At 41.2% G+C, this 27,462-nt stretch overlaps 1 protein-coding gene across 3 annotated transcripts in view; it reads right to left on the bottom strand.

Annotated features, from left to right (window-relative positions):
• galnt13 (polypeptide N-acetylgalactosaminyltransferase 13) overlaps positions 1-27,462 on the bottom strand; it is a 439,485-nt gene that overhangs the window by 17,651 nt on the left and 394,372 nt on the right. The gene's annotated exons all lie outside the window — the stretch shown is intronic.

The following is a 27,462-nucleotide window of genomic DNA, read 5'->3' as shown; positions in this document are numbered from 1 at the left end:
CTGTGTAGCCAGTTCATTTTCATTCACCCAGGAAGTGATTCCTTCAACAAAAATTAAAATAACAAAGTATAAAGGAACTATGAATACAAGCATCAGAACAACATTGTGTGGGGTTTTTCATGTATTACCACTTGCAATGTGCTTCAGCAAAGGAAAGCATAATGCAAGCATGAGAACAAAGTTTCCTAATTTTGAACTATCATTCTAGCTTTTGGAAACATGATCCTGAAAAGGAATACAGTAAAAATCTTTCAGTTTTCACATGCATATTCCATATCATGCATCAAATATGCATTCCATTCAGCAGACCTAAGGCTCGCCTAAAATTAGACCCTGGATTTTGTTTCAGTAATTGGGATGGATGTCACCAATGAGTACAGCTCCACTGTCAGAGTCAATGGTGACAACTCACTAGGGTCCTCACCGATCAGGATCCAGATCTCCATGTGTAACATATACCACACAGACATACACAGCTCACCCTCTGCCAGAATTCCAGTCTCAGGCTGCCGTGATCCTTTGGTAATTACCAGAGGTGGGGCAGATGGCTGTGTCCCTCAGGAGGCCTGTGTATTTTGGAGCACATCGACATCAAAGTGGTATTAAGCCCCTCGTTAACATATGAAATAGGTCTAATTCCCACTTCACGTGAGTGACTAAGATACTGGCCTGGATTTCCATCAGACTAGGATGACACAGGAGCCCTTTCAAAATGGCACACAGGTCCCACTCTGGAATTCTGGCCCCATTCCTGGACTGTGTGATTTTCAGAAGTGTCTTTTAAAGGTGAGAACTAGTTCATATTATGAGCCCACACCCGACACTCCTGACTCAGCCAACTCTATTGGTGAGACAGGCAACTCCTGCAATGTCTATGGAGTTAGGCTAGATTTGTGGCTCAAAGCACTTCAGAGGATTTGTGAATCTTACTTGCATGAGAAGGCCTTCTAAAAGGTGAGTTCAAAAGACCCTCCTCATGCCCTTTATGTTAAGCTACACTCCTCCACCCACTCCCCATGGGTGCTTATTGCCCCCTATGCCTAGCTATGGAGTGCCCATTTCCATTCACCTACTATCTACTGCACAGAAGTAATTAATCTATAGTGGCAACAGGGTGTACAAAAATGGATTTTAAAAACATTCATTGATTATGTTCCATTGTGTTTTAAAAATTCTTTCACTACAGCTCAATAAAAGTGTCAGTCATTCACACCCTTTAAAGTACCAATAACAGAAACAGCAAGCAAGCAAGTGCCTAAAATCTCTTAGCCCTGTGTAAATAAACATTGACCTCTGCTGTCAATTGTACAGATTGCCAAAGCAGTCAAGGTGTTTCACCAGAATATGTGAACTTTCAGACAAGCCTCATTATGTATTTCTGAGAATCCCACATCTCCTCCTTTGTTACATTAGATACTTAACTGGGCAGCGGCAGGCTTTCAGTAAGGATGGGCAACAACACCTCCTCCACGATCATCCTCAACACCGATGCCCCACAAGGCTGTGTCCTCTATAGTCCTACTATACTCCTTATACACCTATGACAGTGTGGCCAAATTCCCCTCCACCTTGACTTTCAAGTTTGCTGACGACACCACCACAGTGGGTCAGGTCTCAGACAATGATGAGACAGAGTACAGGTGCGGCAACAATAATCTCTCCCTCAATGCCAACAAAATGAATCAGATTGTCATCAACTTCAGGAAGCATAAAGGAGAACAATGGGGACGATGTAGAAAGGGTTTCATGTTTTTAGGTGTCCAGATCACCAACAACTTGTCTTGGTCCCCTCCCCACGATGACACTATAGTTAAGAAAGCCCACCAATGCCTCTACTTCTTCAGAAAATGAAGGAAATTTGGCACGTCAGCTATGACTCTCACCAACTTTTACAGATGCATTATAGAAAGCATTCTTTCTGGTTGTATCACAGCTTGGTATGGCTCCTGCTCTCCCCAAGACCACAAGGAACTACAAAAGATTGTGAATGTAGCCCAATCCATCACGCAAATTAGCCTCCCATCCATTGACTCCGTCTACACTTCCCACCGCCTCAGCAAAGCAGCCAGCATAATTACGGACCCCATGCATCCCAGCCACTCTCTCTTTAACCTTCTTCTGTTGGGAAAAAGATACAAAAACCTGAGGTCCTGTACCAACCAACTCAAGAACAGCTTCTTCCCTGCTGCTATCAGATGTCTGAATGGAGTTACCTTGCATTAAGTTGATCTTTCCCTACAGCCTATCCACAACTGTAACACTACATTCTACACTCTCATTTCCTTCTCAATGAACAGTGTGCTTTGTCTGTATAGCAAGTAAGAAACAATACTTTTCATTGTATGTTAAATGCATGTGACAATAATAAATCAAATCTTCAAATCTTTCTCAGGAAAGGGCACCGGAAGCAGAAATTCTGTTTTCTGAAATCTTCCAGTCAATCAGAGGCATACTCAGCAGCACCACAGGGGAAATAGAGACTGCTGCCCCTAATGCACCTACCTGAGCCCCAGGATCACTGAGGGACCCAAGCCAGAAGTGAGGGTGCAAGGGTGAGGTCACAGGAGAGGGGAAGGAGGTTGGCAGTGAGGTTGGGGATGGCTGTTACTGTACTTGCCTTTCTATTGGCTGCTCATTTGATCAGGCACTAAGTGCCTAACCAAAAGGGACTTCACCCAGAAGTCCACAACCAAACCCACAGCAGGGTGATTAACTGTCCCATTTTTATCATTTCCCAATTTTGATGATTGCCCTTTGTCCCATATTTTATCTTCCTGCAATAACATGTCCTTGTAATTTCTAAAGGTTTGATTGCCCAGTGATTTAGGAGACTGCCTAGAGTCTTATCCTGCAGCTTTGTATTCCTTTGTAATCTTCATAGCAGTACTGTGCCCCCACCATTGACCATGAGGTGGCATTGAAACCCTCCACCCACCATACCTGGAGCTGAATCCAATTATAGTGTATGGGATTTTAAAGTTATAGATGCTTAGTTTGTTTGTTTATGTTTATCTTTAAATGTATGTTGCAACACAAGCATTGGGAATAACTTTTCAAAGTTCTAAAACATGCTAATTCCACCCCACCCCTCCGCCCCCTCCAACCCATGGTCAAAACTATTTTATTTCATAAGAGTTGATCAGACTGCCTGGCAAGGTTTGCTTTTTGAGCCACTCACATGGTAAATACCAGCAGCAGTGGGATGAGCCTTTTAAGTGGGCATCAATTGGTGGCAGAGACAGGAAGGCAGCAGAATCCCACCTGCTTCCTTCCTGACCAATTAAACGTCAGTCGCCAAAATCAAACTTCCCACGGGAGAAGGCATTTCAAACCTGGATTTTGATCCAGTTAAAGGATCAAAGGAGGGTAATTTTTTCTTTTGTATACCTACTTTCAGCCTTGGTTACATCTGCTTATCTACATCTGCCTATCCAGCTGAGGATAGTTCTCTACAAGAATTTCTTTCCATTAAAGACAAAGGGTGTCTGTCACATACCTGCTCTGAATATTGTCCCTTCTACATCTTTGATCTCACTTTGAAAGCACATTGTGAAAAAGACAAAGGGCACAAACTGACCTGTCGATCATACCACACTCCTGCAGCAGCGAGGTTGGAGAATTTGGCACTCACCCAAATCTCCGTTCACTGCATCGGGATGGGAAAATCCCACCAGCGTGAACGGCGAAAAGATTATGGCCAAAATCTAATTTAAAAAAGTTAAGAAAATAAGGAAAAGCCTTGGGCGATAACCTCCACCCAGTGGTGTAACGTCCTGGCCTGCTACAATTCACAAGAGAGGGAGCGGATCAGGTCGTGCAGGTTGGGTGGGAGATAGGGGTGGCGAGTGATGTTGGGGAATGGTAGGGTCAAGAGAGGGATTGGGTCAAGAGGGGGGAATCTTATTGTCAGGTCCACTGGTTGCATGGGGTAGGGTCAGGTAGTGAGTGGAAATCCCAAGGGGGGGTGGGGTGTCAGGAGGGGGGCTGACATTACCATGGGGGTTGGGGGGAGCGATGCTGATTAGTTGGAGTGTGGGGAGTGTCCCATGTGGAGCACGGTCTGGCTGTTTAAAATTGTTATGTTGAATTTAGAAGTGGTCATATTTCTCCTGTACTGTAAATTCCTCCTACACTATAGGGACTCTATGATTCTAAATGTCTTGGGACATTATTCCCTGTTACTATATAGGGTCAAAATCCTGAAAGTCCCTCCCTAACAGTGGTGTACCTGTATCACATGGACTGCTGCAGTTCAGCAAGACTGGTCAGTACCAGCTTCTCAAGGGCAATGAGAAATGGAGCTGGCTTAGTCAATGATACCCACATCCCACAAACAAAAAATACAACTTTACTAAACGAAAAAAAAATACTGCTTGTTGTGTATCAAGTTTTATAAGTCCGCTTATAGGAATCCAATTGTTTGTCCCATTGCATATATGGAAAATTGTATAGGAAGATCGATATGCAAGAGGAACCTGGAGCTGAATGGTGCACTTTGCAGCCCTAACAAACTACAACTGGTCATTAAGGGCAAGAAGTAATAAATAGTATGATAGCAATGGGTTGACAGTGCATTCATGGCATTCAGTGACTCATCTCTTATTTAATTTACGTTTGTCAGGCTGTTAAATGAGGTTGGGATTCTCCAATCTTCTCCGTGGCCGCCCCACTGCTAGTGAGAATGGAGAATTTGGACATTCCAGCCAAAACTCCATTCGCTCTCAGCAGCTCTGGCTTGAACAGAGATGGAGATTTTTGGTGCCAGTTCCTGTATTACAGGATTATTCAAATGAATCAGGATAATAAGACCAACAGTCACTGCTGCCTCTTTCCATAATACATAAACACTTGATTTCCTGCCAGCCTCATTAAGTATCCCTCCTTTGATGTACTTTAGTTAACATCCACATCAAGCCGAGAAAGGTTTGTAGTCTTCAGCCTTGCAACTGGTTCAGATACAAATTTAAATTAGTCTGCATTGCACAGGTCCCTGTCAACTATTGCAGATGGCGCCAATTCTGGGCACTTCCTCCAACCTTACAATGGGTTATACAGGCTCACTTGGTGAAAGTAACCAATTGTTGGCAGGACTCAGGTCCTTGTGCCATCCAACAGTTTTCAAATTAGCAGGCTCCAGGATTTTAGATAGGGTTAACACTGAAGTTAACTGGTGAATGGAAATTCTTCCCTGATGGACTATCTGGATGCTAGAATTTGAGGGTCCTAAGGCATTCTGCTAAATTTGTAATTCCATGCAGTTCATTCATATAGAATGTGCAATCTACAGATGCAAAGGGAAAATGAAGTGCAGATTAACTATGTTCTCTCCAATGGAATTATTCAATCATTAGTTTACACGGTCAAATTTTACTGCATTTTTTCAAAATTCTTGACGTATCCTTTACACTTGCACCTGTTAATAAATAAAAGCATTTTCATTGTGAAAAAAAAAACCTGTCTATTCTAACTTTTGGATTATTTTATGGTTTTTGATATTCTGTGATATGGCACAAATGTTATTGTGCTATTGAGAAAGATAAAAACAAGGGAAACGAGTGCATTTTTATGCTGCTTTTCACAACCACTGGACACCTCAAAGCTCTTTACAGAAACCTGAGTAACTTTTGTAACCAAATCACTTTTGTAATGTAGGGGGTGCGGCAGCTGGTAAATGCTTAGCAAACTTCCACAAACAGCACTAGGATAAGGACCAGATAATCTGTTGGTGCCATATAGGTTGAAAGATGAATATTAACCAGGATACCAGGATCCCTCCTCTGCTCTATTTCAAAATAATGCTGTGGGATCTTTTATGCCCACTGAGAGGGCAGATCAGGCTTCAGTTTAATGTCTCATTGTAAATACAGCCTCTCTTATAGTGCAGCACTCCCTCTGTACAGCACTGGAGTGTCAGGTTTGACATTTGTGCTCAAGCACCAGAGTGGTTCTTGAACCTAGAACCTTATAACGCAGAGGCGAGAGTGCTACTCACCAAACCACTGCTGCCACTTCAGATACTGGAATGGGTACTTTTTTTATGAAATACATGTGTGGTTACCTTCAGATTGCTTAATTGATTATGTTTCCCACAAGTGACCAGAAATGTTATTTTGGTGATACTTCAGCATTGCAGGATCAAACATACAGCAGGGACATAGCCATTGCTCACGGCAAGCACCATTCCACTGAAAGCATATATACTGGGACTGGAATTCCTTTTGTAACAAAAACATATCCTTTATTCTCCATAATCAATTACCCACTGACAGAGCTGCAGAAACACTGCCTCTAAAATGTGATTTCAAAATTTGAGCATGGTATTTTCTTGTCAATTCTTGAGAGAAAAACTTTTATTATTTTGCTAAAAGAAACAATTACCAGTCCCTTAATTTAGTGAAAACTTGATAAATAAATGAACATTAGGAAATGGTGAATTATAAAAGAAAGGCCTGCACTCACAATCATGAGATTCCCAAAATACTGTGCCTCCAGTAAAATACTTCTGAAATGTAGCCGTTGTTGTAATATAAGACTTTGGAAAGCAAATACATCTTATTGACAATGTCATTTTGAATATTACAGCCAGGTCACTGAGTGATTTATTTTCTGCCAACTAACAATTTCTGATATTTATAGTCTCCATATGCAAGTCAAATATCATTGTAAAATTACATTTGACTCAATTCTAAATCAATGCCATAACCATAAATACTACATAGCGACCACAACATAATTTCACAAATCATGATTAAATTACTGACCTCTACCTTTTAGGTTATGTTAAAGAAAATAATCAGTTGGGCTGTAAAAAATATTCCTGAAAACTTCTTGACGAGTGTAGTTCCTTAGGTTCCATAGATGTAAAGGGCTGTCAGTGCAGCTCTCCAAAGCAGGAACATATTTGCCATTGTCCAGTTTCCTAGTTGATAGGCATAATTGGCTATCTATATGAACAAATAAGTGCTTCTGTGTGACAGAAAAGAAATGAAGAGCTAGAACATACACAAATATAATCAGAAAGGCAAAGTACATAGCCATTTAAAATGAGAAATGATTTTAAATTTAACTAAGTATAAAGAGTCAATCTAATAATAAATTATAAGTCATTCATCTTATTTATATTGTAACTATTTATAAAGTAAAAAGAACATTTGCCCCAAATTCCTCAGGTAATAATCCCCAGAGGATATTCTGAAATCACTGCCTACTTCAGCGCTGGTTCTGCTGTTTTTTGCTGTCAACAGGTGGCAACTAGGTTTCATGGGCCAGATGGCATCAAGAGTCATTTTGGATGCTTCTCTGGCAATCTCTGCCCGTGGTTGAGGTGGGCAGGACAGAAGGATGGGATCATAACTGCGTGAATCTCCTCTCCTGGCTTTGCTCTTCCTCACCTTTGTACAAAAGGGTTGATCTGATTAACTTAAAAACAGACTTCACAGGTAGGTTTGCCCGATGTCCCAGTTCACCTTTAATCTTTCAAAATAGAGGTGGCTGCACAAATGCCAGGTCACAACTGAGGAGTGACAGCAGTAGGTATAGCTGATGGTGTCCCTATATTGGAGTCTGCCTGCTATTTGTCCCTGAGAGGGCATAAACAGGCTCTGCCCTGAGGCAGTAGAAAAAATCCTGGAAATGACGTAAACCTAGTTTAACTCGCATGGAATTTCAAGGCTAAGAACAGTACAATTTGTCTTTATGCAGTTTTGCTGAAAAAAGACATGTTGCCAAAACATTTTATCTTGTACTCATCAGAACAGATATAAAATGCCAAATTTCAAATGATCAGAGTAGGTATTTTGTTTTGGGTTTCGCAAGTGCACGCTGGTTAAGTATGGCCTTTGCCTATTACAAGCAGCCTGAGGAACACGTTTGATTTCATCAGCCATCATTAACGTGCACATCCTAAGTACCTGGTATTGCACTGATACTGTAATCTATACATGATGTTGCTCAACAAGGTGGTAGGCTCATAGCTGCATACTATTACTGGAAAATATGACTTACATCACCATAAATAGTAACAATGTGAAATGGCTTGCTTAACCTGATGTTCAAAGTTTTGCCTTTCCAGGCAATGTCAGGTAGACTGGACACCTTGCAGGTCTACAAGTGGCAGCCTTTGACCCATTTATGATTTTGTGCAACACACGGTGAACAATAATCTGATCAGGTACATAAACCACAGTCCCATAATCTAGCTGATTTAACCAGACAATATGCTCCTTGGCTGTTTGTGACAGGCAGAGTATGAAATTACTTTAATCCAGCTAAAATGATTGGTAAATCCCATTGAAAATAATAAAAGTGGCTAACATTTCTAATGAGAAAGTGGATTTACTAACTTACAAAAATGTTAATCTCTTCATCCCATCTCAACTTCAAATGTCCTTCTTATTCTGCTGAGAAAAGTTGCTTCATAAACTAATCACAAGTATGCTGAAAACAATCTCAAGCTATTCTGGTAATAGTGACCTAAACTGTGGCTGGTGAACCCAAGAAATGAATGGTTTTGGAATCAGTGTGTCTACCATCATCTTGCTGAACGTAAGAACATAAGAAATAGGAGGAGTAGGCCATCTAGCCCTTCGAGCCTGCCCCGCCATTCAATAAGATCATGGCTGATCTGAAGTGGATCAGTTCCACTTTCCCGCTTTCTCCCCATAACCCTTAATTCCCCTGTCTGTCAAAAACCTATCTACCCGTGACTTAAATATATTTAGCAAGGTAGCCTCCACCACTTCAACGGGCAGAGAATTCCAGAGATTCACCATCCTAAAGTGAGTGAGAGCTACCAGTTAAATATTTTTATACAATGAGCAGTCTGATACCATAGATCATAGAGTGCCAAGAGTGCAGAAGGTGGCCATTTGGCCCATCAAGTCTGCACCAACTCTCCAAAGGAGCACCTCACCCAGGCTCTGTTCCCTGTAACTCCACATATATACCTCACTGATCCCCCTAACCTACACATCTTGGGGCACCAAGGGGCAATTTAGCATGGCCAATCCACCTAACCTACACATCTTTGGATTGTGGGAAGAAACTGCAGCACCCAGAGGAAACCCATGCAGACACAGAGATAATGTGCAAACTCTACACAGACAGACAGACACAGTAGTAGCATTAAATTCCTCTGATGCTATGCACTGCTTCATTATAGATATGCTATGAAGGCTTCCATGTTTCAATATTTATCAATAAAACGGACTTGTTCACTATGCAGCTTTTTAGTACCGATCTATTAAACACAATGCAACAAGAGGTATCCTTGTCATTACTTTATGTATAAATTTTACTGCTGATAGTTATAATGGTTCGCTGATAGTAAACAAATACTAAAATGAGGTGGCAATGTGGCACAGTTGTTAGCACTGCTGCCTCATGGTGCCAGGAACTTGGGTTTGATTCCTGGAGGGGGTGACTGCATGGAGTTTGCACGTTCTCCCTGTGTCTGCGTGGTTTTCCTCCAGTTGCCCACAGTCCGAAAGATGTGCTGGATAGGTGCACTGGCAATGATAAATTCTCCCTCAGAGTACCTGAACAGTTGCTGGAATATGGTGACTAGGGGATCTTCACAGTAACTTCATTGCAGTATTAATTTATGCCTATTTGTGGCACTAATAAATAAGCTTTAAAATAACTTTAAATGAGCAACTTCACTGACACAGCTTTTAAACAGCAAGACTCAAAATAATGAAAAATAAATGAATGAATGAGTGAAATAGAATGTTCAAACTTCACATTCTGTATAACAAACATTCACATAAATAATTTAATATTTAAAAATCTAAACAACATGGAAAAAATGTTGAAATTTTGTCTATTGTCTGGATATCTCATTTCTGTTGTAATAAAATTTGCATAAAATGATACAATGCAGGAAAATGACAATCACTACACCTTAGGTATGGGATGTGTAAAAATAGAGGTAGGATTACCTACAAGAGCAATTATTGTAATAGACATACAGTACTCACAGATAATGGGGAAACGACAAAAGTCTATGATAGTTTTGGCATAAAATCATGTAAATTTATTACTAAACTAATCTAATCATTACAGCTAAGTGCAAGCACACATTATGAAGCAGGCAATGTATTGTTCCAAGTTGAGTAAAAATTAAAAATATAATCCATGATAAAATATATTCTATTCTTCAAAGAAGCATGTTTACCAGTTACATAAAGATTAATTTATTAGTCACAAGTAGGCTTACATTAGCACTGCAATGAAGTTACTGTGAAAATCACCTAGTTGCCACATGCTGGCACTTGATCGGGTACACAGAGAATTTGGCATGGCCAATGCACCCAACCAGCACGTCTTTTGGATTGTGGAAGGAAATCGCAAGACCCGGAGGGAACCCATGCAGACACAGGGAGAATGTGCAGACTTCGCACAGACAGTGACTCAAGCCAGAAACTGAACCCAACTACTTGGTGCTGTGAGGAAACAGTGCTAACCACTGTGCCACTAAACCACCAATTTGTTATGGTCTTGTGGTCAATATGATGTACTCTAATCAAATATATTTTATTGCATTGACCTGAATATATATCTCATTTTTCTTTCTATTCTGGCAGTGAAGATAGCAAATTGGATTATCAGTAGAAACTTTAATCAAAACTTCCAACAGTTATGGTTTTCTGTGATTGTCCTGAACTAAACTCGGAAGTACATTTGTTAGATTATACTAGATACTAATTACCAAGCTTGTAATATTCATGATTGTACACAAAAAGATACACAGCAAAGTGCTTGAATTAAGTCATTACTAAAATTCTTGGAAACATATAACATGGTGGTGAAGAGTGTGTGCACTAATACCTCTACTATGCAGCGTTAAAAGTACTGTGGAATATTTAAACAAATATTCAGGTAATTGGGGTAAATTCACAGCAAACATTTCAAATGTTATCATTCTCTTGGTCAGAGATTGTTCTCTATACAAATACTAAGCAGACCAGAGCTCAATATGTATAATATACTAAATTGTACTTACTGGAAAAAAAATGTTTTGGCATACGTTTAGCATTTCAAAATAAGAACAAATCATTTCACAATCACGCAAACCCTTTCTGGGTACTCACTCTTATGTAGTCCTGCAATCACTGCTTTAGCTAAGGTGCTGCCCTTAAACTAATTCAGCCATATGCTTCCCTTAATGCCTTGTAGTCAAGACTCACTTCAGGGCTGGTAGCCTAAAAAAAAGGTCTCCAAACTAAACACACTCTCCTGCAGATTTATATAGGATATATGAGTGCAACTTTACTGTCACAGATTAAATGCAAATGATAATTTGAAACCATAAAAAAATTAACCTAGCTCAAATATGTATTCAAATATCTTCAAGCTTCACACATCAAAAACAAACGATTCTGAATATAAGCATGTTATTCAAAGGATAAATGACAGTGATTGATAGGTTACCCAAAAGGAAATGACAGATTGATGTAGCTACATTGACTATGTGTTGTGAGTTAAGATATTTAATTCCATAGTGCTTTCCTGTATTTTGTATGGTTTAATAAAATGTGAATAGTTTTGAGCTAAATTTAGAAAGTAGCTGGTCAACTATCAGTAATAGTTCTGAGATTGTTACTGTCGCATCTCTGCACCTGAAGTCACTGCTGGAGGCACAGTGCCTATTTGATAGGTGCAGTGTAAAGGGACTTTTGAAAATGAAATCACTGTGTTGACTGTTGTTCTCAAACAGTAAATGGAAATATTTTTCATGTGGATTAAATTTTATCTGCAATTCTTGGATGTGTATTTCCAGCATTCAGTTTTAGTATTTACTGCCTGAGACTTAGCTTCTGAATTTTCTTTACAACGATTCGAGAGCAAATATCAACAGGAAGCATATAAAATGTTAAAACATTTTTGTCCCAACAATTATTTTAAGCTAGATCTGCACTTCTGCATTGAAGACAATGGGGTAAACCACAAGTAACACAAATCATCTGTTTCATAAAGACTTATCGTCCAATAGTGTAGACTATAGCGCTAAAGAGTTACACATTTTTTTTTGCATTGTTATTTTATAGTTTATCACCTTTCGTTCTTCCAGATAAGTGGAAAACTAAACAATATCTTCACTTGCATTTCACAATGCTGCATTATTTCTGGCTGCTGGCTTTTCTACGATGACTCACCATTTGATAACCCCCTTCTCGAATAAAGGGGCCCGTCTTACATTTCGTACCAAACTCCAAGTAAAAGACTCACGTGATTTCCAATTTTAATTCAAAGTACCAAATATACTGATCTAACTTTTATGCTAGTAAAAAGTTACAACAGTTCAATTAGTTAAAAATAACTAAAGCTATCCTCTAGATAGCTCAATGTTGGTGAGAAGGCTGCACAGTTCAGAAAACAGACAGCAGTATGGGTTTGATTCCTATTCCAGCTAATGTGAATCCTCACCCTGACAGACGAAGGCAATGGTAAATAACCCTGCCAAGAACACAGCTCAGGATGAAGCATCAGCAGATAGTAAATCAAGGACCTGCCTTTGGGCAGAACACACATGAATGAATGAATGCTGAAGAAAACAGGTATATTTAAGAATGAAATTTACATGAGCCATTAGTTTAAACACAACACATTTGGAATAAAATCCTTATGTATAAATATTGACTAAAGGTTGTCACAGCTCTCATTCAAGAATCCATCTTATTAAGTCAGAAGACAAACAATACAATACCTCAAATAGACCTTCTAAACCAATTTTCAGTTTCCATAGCAACTTCAGTTCTGCATCATGTTTTGAGCTCGTTTCTAATACCTGAGCACAAATTCTAATGTTTATTTGGATAAATTGCTTTGGGTTTGTCAAAGTAAGAAAGTCATACTGGAAATGGGTTCTTAAAAGAAGGCAATTTTAGCAGGAGTGAGGTGGGGGTGAGAGGTGTGGGGAATCAAAGGTGTGGGGGTGAGAGGTGTGGGGAATTAAATAGGGATTACTATTTAAATGGAGAAAAGCAGCAGCGTGCTACGATGCAGAGGGACCCTGGGGGTCCTTGTGCATGAGTCGCAAAAACCCAGTCTGCAGGTGCAGCAGGTGATCAAGAAGGCGAATGGGATGTTGGCCTTCATAGCGAGGGGGATAGAATATAAAAGCAGGGGGGTCTTGCTGCAACTGTACAGGGCACTAGTGAGGCCACAGCTGGAGTACAGTGCGCAGTTTTGGTCGCCGCACTTGCGCAAGGATATTTTGGCCTTGGAGGGAGTGCAGAGGAGGTTCACTAGGCTGATACCGGAGATGAGGGGGTTGGACTATGAAGAGAGACTAAATAGACTGGGTCTGTACTCGTTGGAGTTTAGAAGGATGAGGGGGGATCTTATAGAGACGTATAAGATAATGAAAGGGATGGATAGGGTAGAGGTAGAGAGATTCTTTCAGCTCAGAAAGGACAGCAGGACTAGAGGGCACCGCCTCAAGATAAAGGGGGGGCAGCTTAGAACGGAGTTGAGGAGGAACTTCTTCACTCAAAGGGTGGTGAATCTCTGGAATTCTCTGCCCGTTGAAGTGGTGGAGGCTACCTCGCTAAACATATTTAAGACACGGGTAGATAGGTTTTTGGTAGACAAGGGAATTAAGGGTTATGGGGAGAAAGCAGGAAAGTGGAACTGAGCCACTTCAGGTCAGCCATGATCTTATTGAATGGCGGGGCAGGCTCAAAGGGCTAGATGGCCTACTCCTACTTCTTACGTTCTTATGTTCTTATCAGGAGGCAGCAAGCGCGAATGTACAATTTATACCAATTTAACTCTTAGGGGATGGTCTTACCAAAAAAGTTCTAAGTGCTGAACGGTGTTAAAATGGGAGAGGTTCAGATCTGTTTCTGGTCAGAGAGTAAAGCAAATCCTCCTGCCTTTCAGCTGTGCAAATTCTTAAGTGGCCTAGTCACTTTAATTTCCATACCCTTTCTGGTTGCCTGGAGAGGACGAAGCTCCTCTTTGTTGAGGGGTTAGTGGTGCTCCCCTAGTCAGTGTGGGAGACACCATTTCATTTTTTGTGTGGAAGGGTCCTGTCTCTGAGCACAGAGATCGGGCCACTATTTAAAAATGGCAGCCAGTTCCCGGAACAGCGGGACTGCCCAGTGAGTTGTTGGAAATGAGCTTAGTCGCACCTTTCAGGTGGTGACTCTGAAGTGAAAGATGTTGCCAACATCAGCGGGAAACATTCCCTTTTCACCAGCGACGTGAGCACTTAGCCTCAAAACAAGAGAATCAGGCTCAATGTTTTTTTTGATTTAATTAAAGTAAGATAATTAACTAAACAAAATTTCTGCATGTGATTGTGAAATTATTTCAGTTAATCAATTTTTTAAATGGAGAGCAACTGGGAGATCAAAATGGATATCTATGCATACCTGCCTCCATCTGGTGGTGGGATAGAATATTTTTCTGTCTTTTTTGTGGCTTATTATGGTAGTATGAGACTTGTTTCAGAACCAGTAGGTAATAGAGAGACCAAACAGTCTTAAAAAATTTAAAAAATCAGGCAGGTAGTTTGCAAATAGATGGATTAATAAGCTTTTTTTCATGGTACTTTATAGTGTTTAAATGTTGAATGGACATACGGACATATCTCCCATGTTATGGCTCATGGTAAGAGGAGTTGCGCTAGCATTGGGTAAGGAGATTTTGAATAGGCTGGCACTATGTAAGGTTTTAGGAAGCGCAGGTAATATTGGGAGATTTAGGATAGGAATCTGTTCTATTAAGACAACTTGGTAAAAACATTAAGTTGTGAAAGCTTTACTATTTAGATATAGACTTTTAGATACCCTTGCACCAATGGATGTTTTGTTGCACTGCTCACAATAAGTCCAGTTCTTATCTGATCTTTGTATGTACCTTTTGTTTTTATGGCCTTTCTCCACTTCTATCTCTAACCCCAATGTTTTCCCTCAGCAATCTGAACTCTTCAATGTTACCAAGCTCTCTGCTCCCAATCTCCTTATACTTTAATTTTCCTCTCCTTTTCATTACCTTACCCTTTGTCATCCTGCTCTCTCCCTGTCCAATATCACTGTTGCCACTGTTTCTCCTTTCTGGATTGAAATTGAAGTGTATATTTGCTGGCAAGAGGGTTGAAAATTTCATATTATCAAAATTAAAATGTCAACACATCAGGAGGTTGAGACAAAGTAAGTTGAAAATGAGTAAATATTGCTTAAAATGTTAAATTTGACCTATATAATTTGTAGGAAGAGGGAATGGGAAAGAGAGGAGGAGGGATGAGGGAGAGATGAAAAGAAAGGAAGAGAGGATGCAGAGAAGATAAAGAGAGAATTCTACCAGGATGCGAGAAGTGGAATTAGTTTATATTTTTAAAAAGTTGCAGGTTGCTTTAAAAGCTGATCTATGATTTGGTGGTGGTGACATTAGGGTGTATACTTAGGCTGTTGCTTCACTTTCAGTTTTATATTCTGCTGCACAGCAAAGAAATAAAAAAACCCACTATGTGTTACTTTGAATCTACATGTGCAAATTATGGGTGAGATTTTGAGCTTAGACTCAGTCTGCGAGATCCCTTTGGGGGCTCAAGATCTGGCAGAACCTGGAAATTACGAATCTCACCAGCGAGATTGCGATTTCCAATTTTCCCTGCCCCTCATTGGTGATGTAATCAGGTTCACGTGAGAACCAATTTCCTTTCATTTCAATAAATTTAAATATAATTCAAGTGTCCCATCACCAGACCTCCCTCTCTCAACCAGATCTTCAAACCTCACCAACCTGATCTCACGTCGGTGTGGGTTACAACAGGTTCACCCTAACGTGAACGTGTTGTACACAGAACATAGAACATTACAGCGCAGTACAGGCCCTTTGGCCCTCGATGTTGCACCGACCAGTGGAACTAATCTAATGACCCTCTAACCTAAACTATTCCAATGTTATCCATATGCCAATCCACTGACCATTTGAATGCCCTTAAAGTTGGCAAGTTCACAACTGCTGCAGGCAGGGCATTCCATGCCCTTACCACCCTCTGAGTAAAGAACCTACCTCTGACGTCTGTCCTATAATTACCACCCCTTAATTTAAAGCTATGTCCCCTCGTGTTAGTCACCACCATCTGAGGAAAAAGGCTCTCACTGTCCACCCTATCTAACCCTCTGATCATCTTGTATGCCTCAATTAGGTCACCTCGTAACCTTCTTCTCTCTAATGAAAATAACCTCAAGTCCCTCAGCCTTTCCTCATAAGACCTTCCCACCATACCAGGCAATATCCTGGTAAACCTCCTCTGCACCCTTTCCAATGCCTCCACATCTTTCTTATAATGCGACGACCAGAACTATACGCAACACTCCAAGTGCGGTCGAACCAGAGTTTTGTACAGTTGCAACATGACCTCACGGCTCCGAAATTCAATCCCTCTACCAATAAAAGCTCACACACCGTACACCTTCTTAACAACCTTATCAACCTGGGTGCCAACTTTCAGGGAGCTATGCACATGTACACTGAGATCTCTCTGCTCATCAACACTCCTAAGAGTCCTTCCATTAGCCCTATATTCTGTATTCCTGTTATTCTTACCAAAGTGATTCACCTCACACTTTTCCGTATTAAACTCCATTTGCCACCTCTCGGCCCAGCTCTGCAGCTTATCTATGTCCCTCTGCAAACTGTAACATGCACCCATTGTGGAGATCCCCCGGGGGTGCAAAGCTCACCATTCCCCATGGGGAACGGACATGGCCAGGCAGTGCCTTGACAATGTCCTTTAGTACCGCCTACAGGTATTGCCCCCTGTACAGGTTGACACTGCCAGATAAACATTTGGAGAGCCTCAACTGTTGGAACTCATCTAGTTGTGGCTTGGCGAGGATGGGGGGAGGTGAACACTGTGACCAATGGTGATGCTGGTGATGACTGGGGTAGGAGGAACGGGGGGGTTCTTCTGTTCACGATGATTGGTGGGGAAGGAGGGGAGAGGGGGCCAATGTTGGGGGTGATCAGGGGAAGGGGATTGATACTGGCGATGATTGGAGATGGGGGAAAAGGGACTGATGCCAGGGATGATTGGGGGTTGGTGGAGAAGAATGGGGAAGGCCACAGATACCTCTGTCTTTTCCACTTCTTTTCAGTTATTGGAGGATGCCTTGACTTCAGTGGAGCCAGTTCCTCCATTTCCCCGTTTCTCCAGACTGACTACACAAACCTTACCCACTCTCTTCTTTGGCAATTAAAGTGACAAGATCTGGAGAGAAAACTGGCCAGTGGAGCTGGAGTGTTCCATGTCAGTTTTCTCACCAGAACTGACACTCTGCCAAATTTTCGTAAAATTCTGCCCCACATCTTTTCTTTTTCTGTTAAAACCCACAACCCTTAACGTAGTTAGTACATCATAGAAAGATAAGTGCTAGCGAATTGGGATTTTGTTTCATCAAGAATGTCAAGAAAAGATTCTAAGAGAAAAAAATAATGGGTCCTTACATTTCAAATGATTGAAGGCTGGGGAAAAGCAACAACAGGATTAAAAATTGAAGCGCCAGTGAAGGAAGACTCAAGTAAGAAAAAAAACTCTGTGTATGATTTTAAAGGAAGATCTTTTCCTGGATCAGAAAATGATGAGATTCCAGGCAGTATCTGGCATAGTTGAAAAGAGTGGATGCTTTGCTGTACAGCTGGTGTCATTTGAATAAAGACTACATCAAGTCAACAGTCTCCAGATTAAAGTAAGAGTGCACTGGGAAGACAGTAAAAGTAATGCATGCTGAGCAGTCTCAAGTTGCTAATGCCTGCAAGAGAACTGACAGGTCACTTAGGTTCCCCAGGGCTTTTCAATGAAGAAACTGAATTATGGAGTTCATACACAGAAAGTTTTCATTTCTTTGTAAGCAAATAAAACTGCAAATGAGTTGCTCGTACAAGTTTTTCCTCACAGAATGCTGGAGCAAGGAGAGTCAGTGCAAGAATTGTTGCAAAATGGGTCACACTGCAAAAGCTTGTTGGGCTTGACCAGCTTGCCCTGGGAATAATATTCTGAAGAACATGGGTACATATGAGAAGAAGTAGTTGCATTCTACAAAAAAGAATTTACAATATGGAAAAAAAGAATAACAAATGCAAAGAGGAGAATATCCAGCGATATGAAGAAAAGCTCCAATTGAATGCTTATCCCTACAGGATGGATCACATAGATTCTGAATAATTCCAACATTAAGTGGACAACATGTTTGGATGCAATTGTTACTGGTGCTGCTGTATCTTTAATTCCCAAGACTAAATACCAATAAAACTGGAAGCATCTTCCTTTACAACCGGCTGATATGATAGTAAGGATATAAACAGAAGAGATCATGCCATTAAAAGTCAACACAGAGTTGAGTGGACAAACAGCGGAGTTGCCTTTCCATGTGGTCTGTGGTAATTTCCTAGCTTTATTTGGGATATAATTGTTGGCGAAGATACAGCTCAACTGGAGTGCTGTCAATAGACTGGTTAACGTCAAAACAGATCTACAGCATCTTCTGGATAAATACAATCGTGTATTCGAGGAGACTCTTGGCTCAATGAAGGAGTTCAAGTGACACTCAAAGTAAAACCTATTAATCAACCAAAAGTTTCAAAGCAAGAGCGGTGCCAAATGCAATTCATCCCAAGGTCAATAAAGAATTAATACGATTTGTCAACACTAGTGTGTTAGACCAGTTACAATGAGTAACTGGGCTACTCCTATTGTAAATGTCATGAAGCCAAATGGTTCAGTTCGTATTTGTGGTCATTTTAAAGCAACCATAAATCCAGTGTTGTGCTGATCAATACCTGCTTATTTTAGTTGAAGATTTGTTTGCTGAGTTATCAGATGGGTAGAAATTCAGCAAGACTGATCTTTCACATGTACGTTTACAGATGAATGTAGCCACTGAATCTCAACTATTGCTTACCATTGTTAGTCATAAAGATCTTTTTCATTATAAAAGATTGCTTTTTGGAATCACATCTGTACAGCCCTATCCCAAAGATTAATGGACCAGATTATAAGTGGTCTCTTTGGTGTACAATGTTAACTGGATTCTAATTACAGCATCCAGTAAGCAAGACTACTTGAATAAATTAGAAGCAACATTAGAATGTCGTCAAGCACATAGTCTGTTTGTCAAGAAAGAAAACTGTGACTTTTTCCCAGATATCTGTCCAGTACTTGAGTCATGTTATTGATAATAAAAGCCCACATAAAGCACCTAAAAAGCTATTTTAGAAGCACCATTTCCAACGAATGTAATGCAATAGAGGTCCTTTCTGGGATTAGTAAATGATTATGGCAAATTTGTTCCTAACTTAGCTACATTATTGAAGCCTTTGCATAATTTATTATGTATGAAATAATCATGGGACTGAACAACTGAACGCGAGTAAGCATACAAGAATGTCAAAGGTGCTTTGCAGCAGTCTGAAGAATTGGTTCATTTTAATCAGAAGCTACTATTACTGCTTGCTTACCACACTTCACCTTATGGGGTAGGGGCAGTATTTTCACATATTATGCCTTTGGGAGAAGAATGACCAATAGCTTTTGCTTCACATACTCTAACGAGTACTGAATCTAATGATGCTCAACTAGAAAAAGAAGCACAAAGTATAATTTTTTGGCATATGAAGATTTCATCATTATTTATACATCTTGTCATTTAAAACTGTTGACTGATCATCAACCCTTAACTACTATTTTTGGGCCAGATAAAGGCACACCTTTAGCTGCTAGCTAACTGCAAAGACGGTTACTGATCTTATCTGCAAATTCCAAAGAAAAGAGGGAGTGTCACTCCTGTGCACAAATAAGAAATACATCACTTGTTTTCTCCTCTACACCACTGGGAGTGACTTAAAATGCCATGGCATTGATTGGATGTAGATTTTGCTTGAGGGTTACAATTCTTAGTAATAATTGATGCATGCCCAGAGGGGCCAGAGGTTGTTATCATGAGACCTTCTACGTCTGAACCATTGAAAAACTTGATGAAATTTTTTGTAATATTTGGTAAACCAGAACAGATTATTTGTGATAATTGTTCACAGTTTCTTGCACAAAAGATGCCCAGATTGAAGAAAAAGTGGGAGCGTCAATCCTGTGCATAAATAAGAAATACACCACTGGGTCTCCTTTACACCCTTGGGATTGATCTAAAATGCCATGTCAACGATTACACTGATTTCACTGATCCATTTCAGGATTTCAGGTTCTTAGTCATAGCTGATGCACACTGTAAGTGGCCAGTAGTTGTTATCATGAGATCTATTACATCTGAACAAACTAATAAAAAACTTGATGAAAATTTCGTAAGATTTGGTAAACCAGAACAAATTTTTAGTGATAATGGTTCATATTTTTCTTCAGCATTTGAGGATTATCTCAAAATTAATGGTATTCAGCATATAAAATCCACGTTTTATCATCCTTCAAATTATGGATTAGTTGAAAGATTCATACAACGCTTGAAACATTCTTTAAAAGCATTAAGAGAGTAACGTTCATTATCATGTCGAGTGAATAGCTTTTTGGCATCTTATAGAAACACAATGCATGTGATTACCCAAAGTTCACCTACATTCCTATTCATAAAGACAAAGTTGAAAACCACATTTGATTTGTTATTACCCCCAGAAACATCAGTGACAGTGAAGCACCAACAACAATCTCAAGTTGCTTGACAATACTCATTTCAACAAGAAGATCAAGGGCCTGATTTAATCAAGTTGCGCCCGTTTTCGGGCATGTAAACTTGGGAAAGTCGGGGTGAGGCGAGTAGTACGATTTGCGACTGCCTCCACCCCGTCCCCCTCTTTACCAAGGGCCTAAAATGGCTACTGTCGGCACCACGCCCAAAATAGGCACAACATCAATTTAAATGCATTTTATACATTTAAATTGACTTAATAGGCTGGACGCCCAAACCTACCAGCATTTCCCCCTTTAACGTCACATTCACCCATCCAGATTCGACGCAAAAAGACATGGTCCGTAAAGGTCGAATTTGGGTACTCCAGCTTCTGAGGAGGTAAGTTCAGAGCTTCTGGTGGCTTTTTGATTCAGATCAGTGGTTGTGGGGTTGGGGTCCACTGCCACTCTGCATGTGATCGGGGGCGGGTGGGTCCGTTGCCACTTTGCATGCAATCGGTGGGAGTGGGCGGGGAGGAGGTGAGAAGGGGGAGAGGGCCGCGATCGGTCTGGGTTGCAGGAGGGTGGGGATAAGGGGCACAGTTATGTTGTGGGGGGTGGGGCAATGTCTGTGGGGGCTGGAGAGGAGGACGGGGTGGCAGGGGAGGCATTTTTGGGCCCGGGGACGATGTGGCAGGGGAGCGTTCTTCTGGTTTTTTTTACTATGCATGCGCAGTTGAAGGCTCCGATCAGAGCTTCAGCATCTCGGATGAGTTAAGCCCCGCCCACGGGCTTTTGCAGTGCAAATCAGAATTACTGAAATGTTTTCAGGCAGAGTGCATATGGGGACACCTGAGAACAGGTCTAAAAACCGGATCTGAAGCACTCTCAGATTCAACATTTAGAATCATAATGGTAAAACTGAGCCCTGAGTGTTAGCGCGTAATTATGCCATGAGTGAGAAATGGGTACCATTCGTAGCTTGAGCAAAAACAAGTCCAATTACACAGTTCAAATCAAAAGATGGACCAGTTTGGCGAAGCCACGCTGACCAATTGTCATCTTGAAATTATTCTTCAGAATCACCTCCATTCGTACCAACTTCTTTAGCCCCTAGTGCTGTGAATGCTACTACGAAAGACTTAGTTGAATCTGAGTTGCCTGATGATTGTATCTCTGCTCCTATACCAAGTGGGAACAATACAGAACGAATTCCAAGAGAAGAAGTTTCTACTGAAGTTCCAAATCATACCTCCGGGATCAAGGACAGCCAAATTACAGAATGTCACATACAGTTGTCATTCTCCCAACCAACTTCTTATCTACTGTGTATAATGATTAATGATGCATAGTACTGTGTCTAGAGTATTATTAATCCTCTGGGTAACATCGTAGTAATTAATTGTCACGACAACAGGCATAAAAGGGGAGGGACGTTATACACTTAAAAAGGGTTGCAGGTTGCTTTAAGAACTGATCACATGATGTCATTAGGATGTGTGCTCAGGCTGCTGTTTGATTTCCAATTTTTTATTCTGATGCAGAGCAAATAACAGCTCTTCAATAAACCTGCTGTGTGTTAGTTTGAACCTACGTGTGCAAACTATGGGCAGAATTCTCCCTAAGAAAATTTTCAGTGTTGAATTCATGTGAAAAATGGTGTAATTCATGCTGGTTTTTTTCAGTGGGAGTTCAGAGGAGAATCTCACTCACACTATGTACGGCAGAGGCCACCAGCGTGAATATCATTAAATTTCAGGGGATAGGGCCTATCCCCGCTGGAGAGGCTGACATCAGCAGACTGAGTGGGCCACTACGCCGATCTATCAGTGCCGAGGTCGGTACACGTGCAGTGGTCCAGCACTACTGGCCCCCCGATTGCTGGCCAGCTCAATCGCTGACCAGCCCTGCGACCCTTGCAATGCCAGCTCGCACCCTACCTCCCCCATGGCCTGATCACTGGCCCCTGACCATTCCTGGGCCCGGCCCCAAATCCACCCCCACCGCCACAGTCTCGACCCACCTCACAGTCCTGAGCCCTCACAGTGCCAACCCCACCAGCAGGCTGACTGTCCTCCCACCCCGCCCTGATCGCTGGCCTCCCTCCTTCCCCCCAATGATCCCTATGCAGAGTAGCAGTGAGACCACCCCCCCACCCTCATTTGATTGTCCCGTAGGCCCTGCCCCATCAAGTCCTGTCCCCTAAGCCCCATCCCCCATAGGCCTGCCCCCTTGGCTCTGCCCCATGCCTGACGGGCAGCACTAAAGTGCCCCCTGGGCTTTTGCACTTGGCCGTTGGGCTGTGCCAAGGGGCCCAGGCAGACACTGACAGAGTGCCAATGCCCAGGGGCATCACCTCCCAGCTGCCCGACTCCCTGGGGGGCCCCAATTTCCCCCCTTCACTCTAGTCAGGCAACTTGCATCACCAAAAGTAATCCCCACTGGAGTGAAACACTCTGGTGGGGTGCGAGATGCTAGCGTGCCTGGAGACTTCAGTCCTGGGTCTGCTAATGGCAGATAACATAAAAAGACAATTTAAATAGTCTGTGCATCTCCCCGCTGATTTCCAGCACAGAGCAGGTGCCAAAGGAAATCCGGGGCTAAGAGACGCAAGCGGGGTGCGAATGCTTGCGCAAACCCTGCAAATCGGCCAACGCACGATTCTCCCTACCTGCTGTTCTAAAATATTAATGCAGTAGGATGGGAAAATTATGGCCCATGTCTTTTCTTTTTCTATTAAAGCCCACAACCCCTAACATTATCACGACATTCCAGGCTTGGAGGTAGCAAGTGACCAAATCAAAGAAGGTGTTGTGCTGCTTCCGCCCCTCACCACTTCTCATGGAGGCAGCTCTTGAGCAGAGTTCGCAACCCATCCAGCTGTGGTGAGAAGCCAGTTAAGCATGTTAAATGAGCAGTTAGCAGTTAGCATTTTGCTTTAGCATGGCCCAAGGCGAGCCAGAATCTTGGCTGCTCAGAGGGTGCACCTCACATCATGAAGTTGGAAGAGCATGGAAGTTAGATATAATTTGACCATTAAACATTGCAAATTGCAAGTTTGATAGCAGTCATAGGCAGTGCTCTCCATTTCATGAGCAGCTCCTGAAGACTCCTCTAATCTGTATCTCGTAGCTAGTTCACTCTGCCCTCCTGTTGATAATTTTGCTTTAGCGGCAGCTGGAGGTGTCTGTGATTATAAGAAAGGAAGATTTGTCTTCCTTTCTCTTCAACCTACTTGTCATCTCACCAGTGAACCTGCAGGCAGCTGGTAATTGAGCATCTTCTGGAAATTTGCCCCGGGGGTGCACTGCTCTGATGGTTGGACTATGGGACCATTGGTAAACAGAGTGTGAGGGGTTTGGGAGAATTGGTGGGGAAAGTGCTCAGAACTGATGGAGGAGACAATGAAGATAAGAGCTGTGGAATTATGGTGATAGTTGATTGTGGTGCTTGTGAATGGTGGGAAGAGGTACTAAGGAATGGTAGGATATAGGTTGCTATTGGGCTCTGTTACCATGGGGAAGTCATGCTGAATGACCCAATTGTTCGAGGGTGGACTTGAGGTGTGGAAGCATTGGGTTAGGAATGATAAGATGTCAGCAGTACTGAGAAAGAGATTTGTTGGATGTGTGATTACTAGGAGGGGATGTCAGGGTTTCGCTGACAAAAATACAATGACAGTTGGTTTCTTGACATAGGTCAACAATGGGGAAAAGGCATGGGAGTGTTGAAAACAAACTTATTGTTGTCTCCAGCAGGTGGAATGGCTGCAAACTCTCCCAGAAACAAATGTTCAAGGCCCTGAGCCAGTGTGACCTTCTTTCTGGGGCAACCCAATCCACCAAATGCCACATTTACACCTTCAGGAGTAAGGTAGGCATCATAGACATGTTGTTAATGAATCTGGCATCTCTAGATGCATACAACCACCAAGAAAGACAAATAAATAGCTCTTCATCTTCTGATGGGGTGGTCTGATACATGTATAACTGCAGGAATTGTGTCCATGAGCAATTTTAAGCCCAATAATATACCAGATACACACATTTAAATGGTCCTTGCCGTTGCCATGGTCTGTATGTCATTTAATATTTACAAGGATGACAAAATTAGGTCACTATTTCAGAGTCTCACTACATGAGCCAGTTAGCAGCCAGAATTTCCAACGACATTTTGACAATTGACAAAGCTGAGAAATGTCAATACAGTGTAGCAATTTGTAATGATAAATGTTGAGAGGAAACATTGACAAAATTTACACACAAAGATTTTATAACAGCATGGATTGAGATATGGCTCCAGTACTGAAATTAGACAAGGAGCATGTAAACACTTTGCAGACTGTGGCTACTGGTGTGTTTCAGGAATATAATTTGGTCTACTTGGGTTTTTCATTCAGGTTAATGATTTGAACAGAGGCATAAGAGGATTGATATTAATGTTTGTTGATGATTTATAAGAATTACAACATAACTCAAATGTTAGGATGGATGGAACAGGCTGGGCTTCTGTTCTCATTTAAAAAAATAGGGAGCTGAGGAAGGCCCAAATAGAGATTCTTAAAATTATGAAGGTGTTTAATAGGGTCAGCGTAGAGAATATATTTTAACTTGTGGTTGAATGCAAAACCAGAAATCAATACTATAACTGTCAATAAGAAATAGCAAAGAAATCTAGGAGAAAGGGTGTAATTCAGAGGATGATCAGAATATTGAACTTGCAACCTAAGGAGTAGCTGAGGTGAACAGCATCGATGCACTTATGGAGAGTCTCGATCAATACATGAAGAAGAAAGCAATAAAACAATATACTAATCAGATTAGATGAAATTGGGTGGGAGGAGGATCCTATGGAGCATAAAAACTAGCATTGAATAGATGGGCTGAATGGCATGTGTCTATGGGTGCGATCTTGCTGCCTGTTCAGGCAAACCTCTCGCTGCGGCAAGGTTGGAGAATTTGGCGGTCAGCCAAATCTCCGTTCATGCAGCGGCATAGGAAAATCTCACCAGCGTGAACAGTGGTAAGATCCCAGCCCACGAGTAATTTAAATGCATCTTCAAATTAGGGAACATTGCAAATTGAAGAAGAATGCAGAAGATTGAAGGAGGGTAGTGACAGATTGGTTGAGAGGGCATATAGCTGGCAGATGTAGTCCAGTATAGCAAACAATTAAATAATACAATGTTCTCTTGAATCTGAATGTAAGAAAGTACAACCTAAGGTGATTCCTAAGAAAAGTGGAGGGAAAGAGATTTAGAAGTGTAGCTACATGTGTCTTTAACTAAATGAGTCAGCGAGAATAGAAAAGGTCCAAAATATGACATATAGACTAATGACTTTCAGATGTGAGAATATTGAACAAAAAGGCAGAGGCCATGTTAAAAAGATAATTCTAATATTGTAGCTATGGATATTCTGTCATTATTGAAATATTTAGAATCATAGAACAGAATCCCTACAATGCAGAAGGTCGTCATTTGGCTGATTGAGTCCACACCAGCTCCCCAACAGAGCCAACCTCTGTCCCTGTAGCCCAATGCACTACCCCACTAATGCCCTTAACCTACACATCTTGGGACATTCAGGGCCAACACACCTAAGCTGCACATCTTTGGACGATGGGAGAAAGCCGGAGCACCTAGAGGAAACCCACACAGACATGAGGAAAATGTGCAGTTACCAAAGGCTGGAATTGAACCTGGATCCCGGGTGCTGTGAAGATACAGGGGAGATACTTGGATACACGCATCTCCATTAAGGACGGTGCTAACCACTGTGCCACCGGACCACCATAAACTACTGGAAAGAATAAAACTAAGAATCAATGACAGGTTGTGGTTGTGAAAAAAAATGGGAATTTTCACAAGAGTGGAAGAAGTTAACGGATCATCCAAATTATATTTTTAAGGTGGGAATGTTTTTGCTTCCATTTGTTGACAATTTGGTATCAAGGCAACATAGACCCTCTAAAAGCGATAAGTTAGAAGAAATTTGTAGCCATTGAAGATTGTTAGCCTATGGAATATTTTAACAATTGGCTATTGAGATAGTGATATTGTCAAAATTTAAACTAAAATTGAATGGGCATTTGAAATGGAATATAAAGAATGCACACAAATAGGCTGAGATTTCTATCCGAAAACCTAACCCTGGACAAAATATAATATTTCTATAATTTCTACGACTCAGTATGCTACGAAAGCAGCTGTATAAAATGTTATATTTGGAGTCCATGTCTTATTAACTAGTGCATTCTTGAGTTTTAAGCAGTTCATTTTTTTCACCCTATATAATGTTAAGCATCTTAAGATAAACTAAACATAATTTTATAGTACAAATACATTGATAGTGGAAAATATTGTGGTTAAGGTTATGAGCTGTATTTAGTCTGATTCTTATGGAATGAACTGAATATATTGTCAGGGTTTGAAGCAGCATTTTGATCCCGATTGCTGTACCCAATATTTTCCTTCACAAGTATTGGCTTGAAATCAAATAAAATTAATGTTAAGTCATGATTTAAACGTTGAGCTTTCATGTTTTAATATGCCCCCTTTAACAGAACTTTCTGAAAAGAGAGACAGGGTGGGCACAATAAATGTCTCCACTTGGAGGCAAAACCATGTGATCTGGTTGTCATGGGTGAGAAACAGAAAACTATTGAGATATCAAATCACAGTTTTCACACCTATTGATAGTACCTCAGATAGAGGAACAGCTGTTTTGAGATACAGAGAGAGACAGGGAGAGAGATAGAGAGAGAAAGAGAGAGCAACTACTGCTGAAACAGAAGGACTATTTGTGTTAACAATAAAAAAGGATACTTGTAAGAGT

This window comes from Carcharhinus amblyrhynchos, chromosome 11, assembly GCF_965287045.1.
Source record: "Carcharhinus amblyrhynchos chromosome 11, sCarAmb.v2.hapA, whole genome shotgun sequence".
Classification (NCBI taxonomy): domain Eukaryota; kingdom Metazoa; phylum Chordata; class Chondrichthyes; order Carcharhiniformes; family Carcharhinidae; genus Carcharhinus; species Carcharhinus amblyrhynchos.
This window is presented reverse-complemented; position numbering and strand designations above follow the sequence as displayed.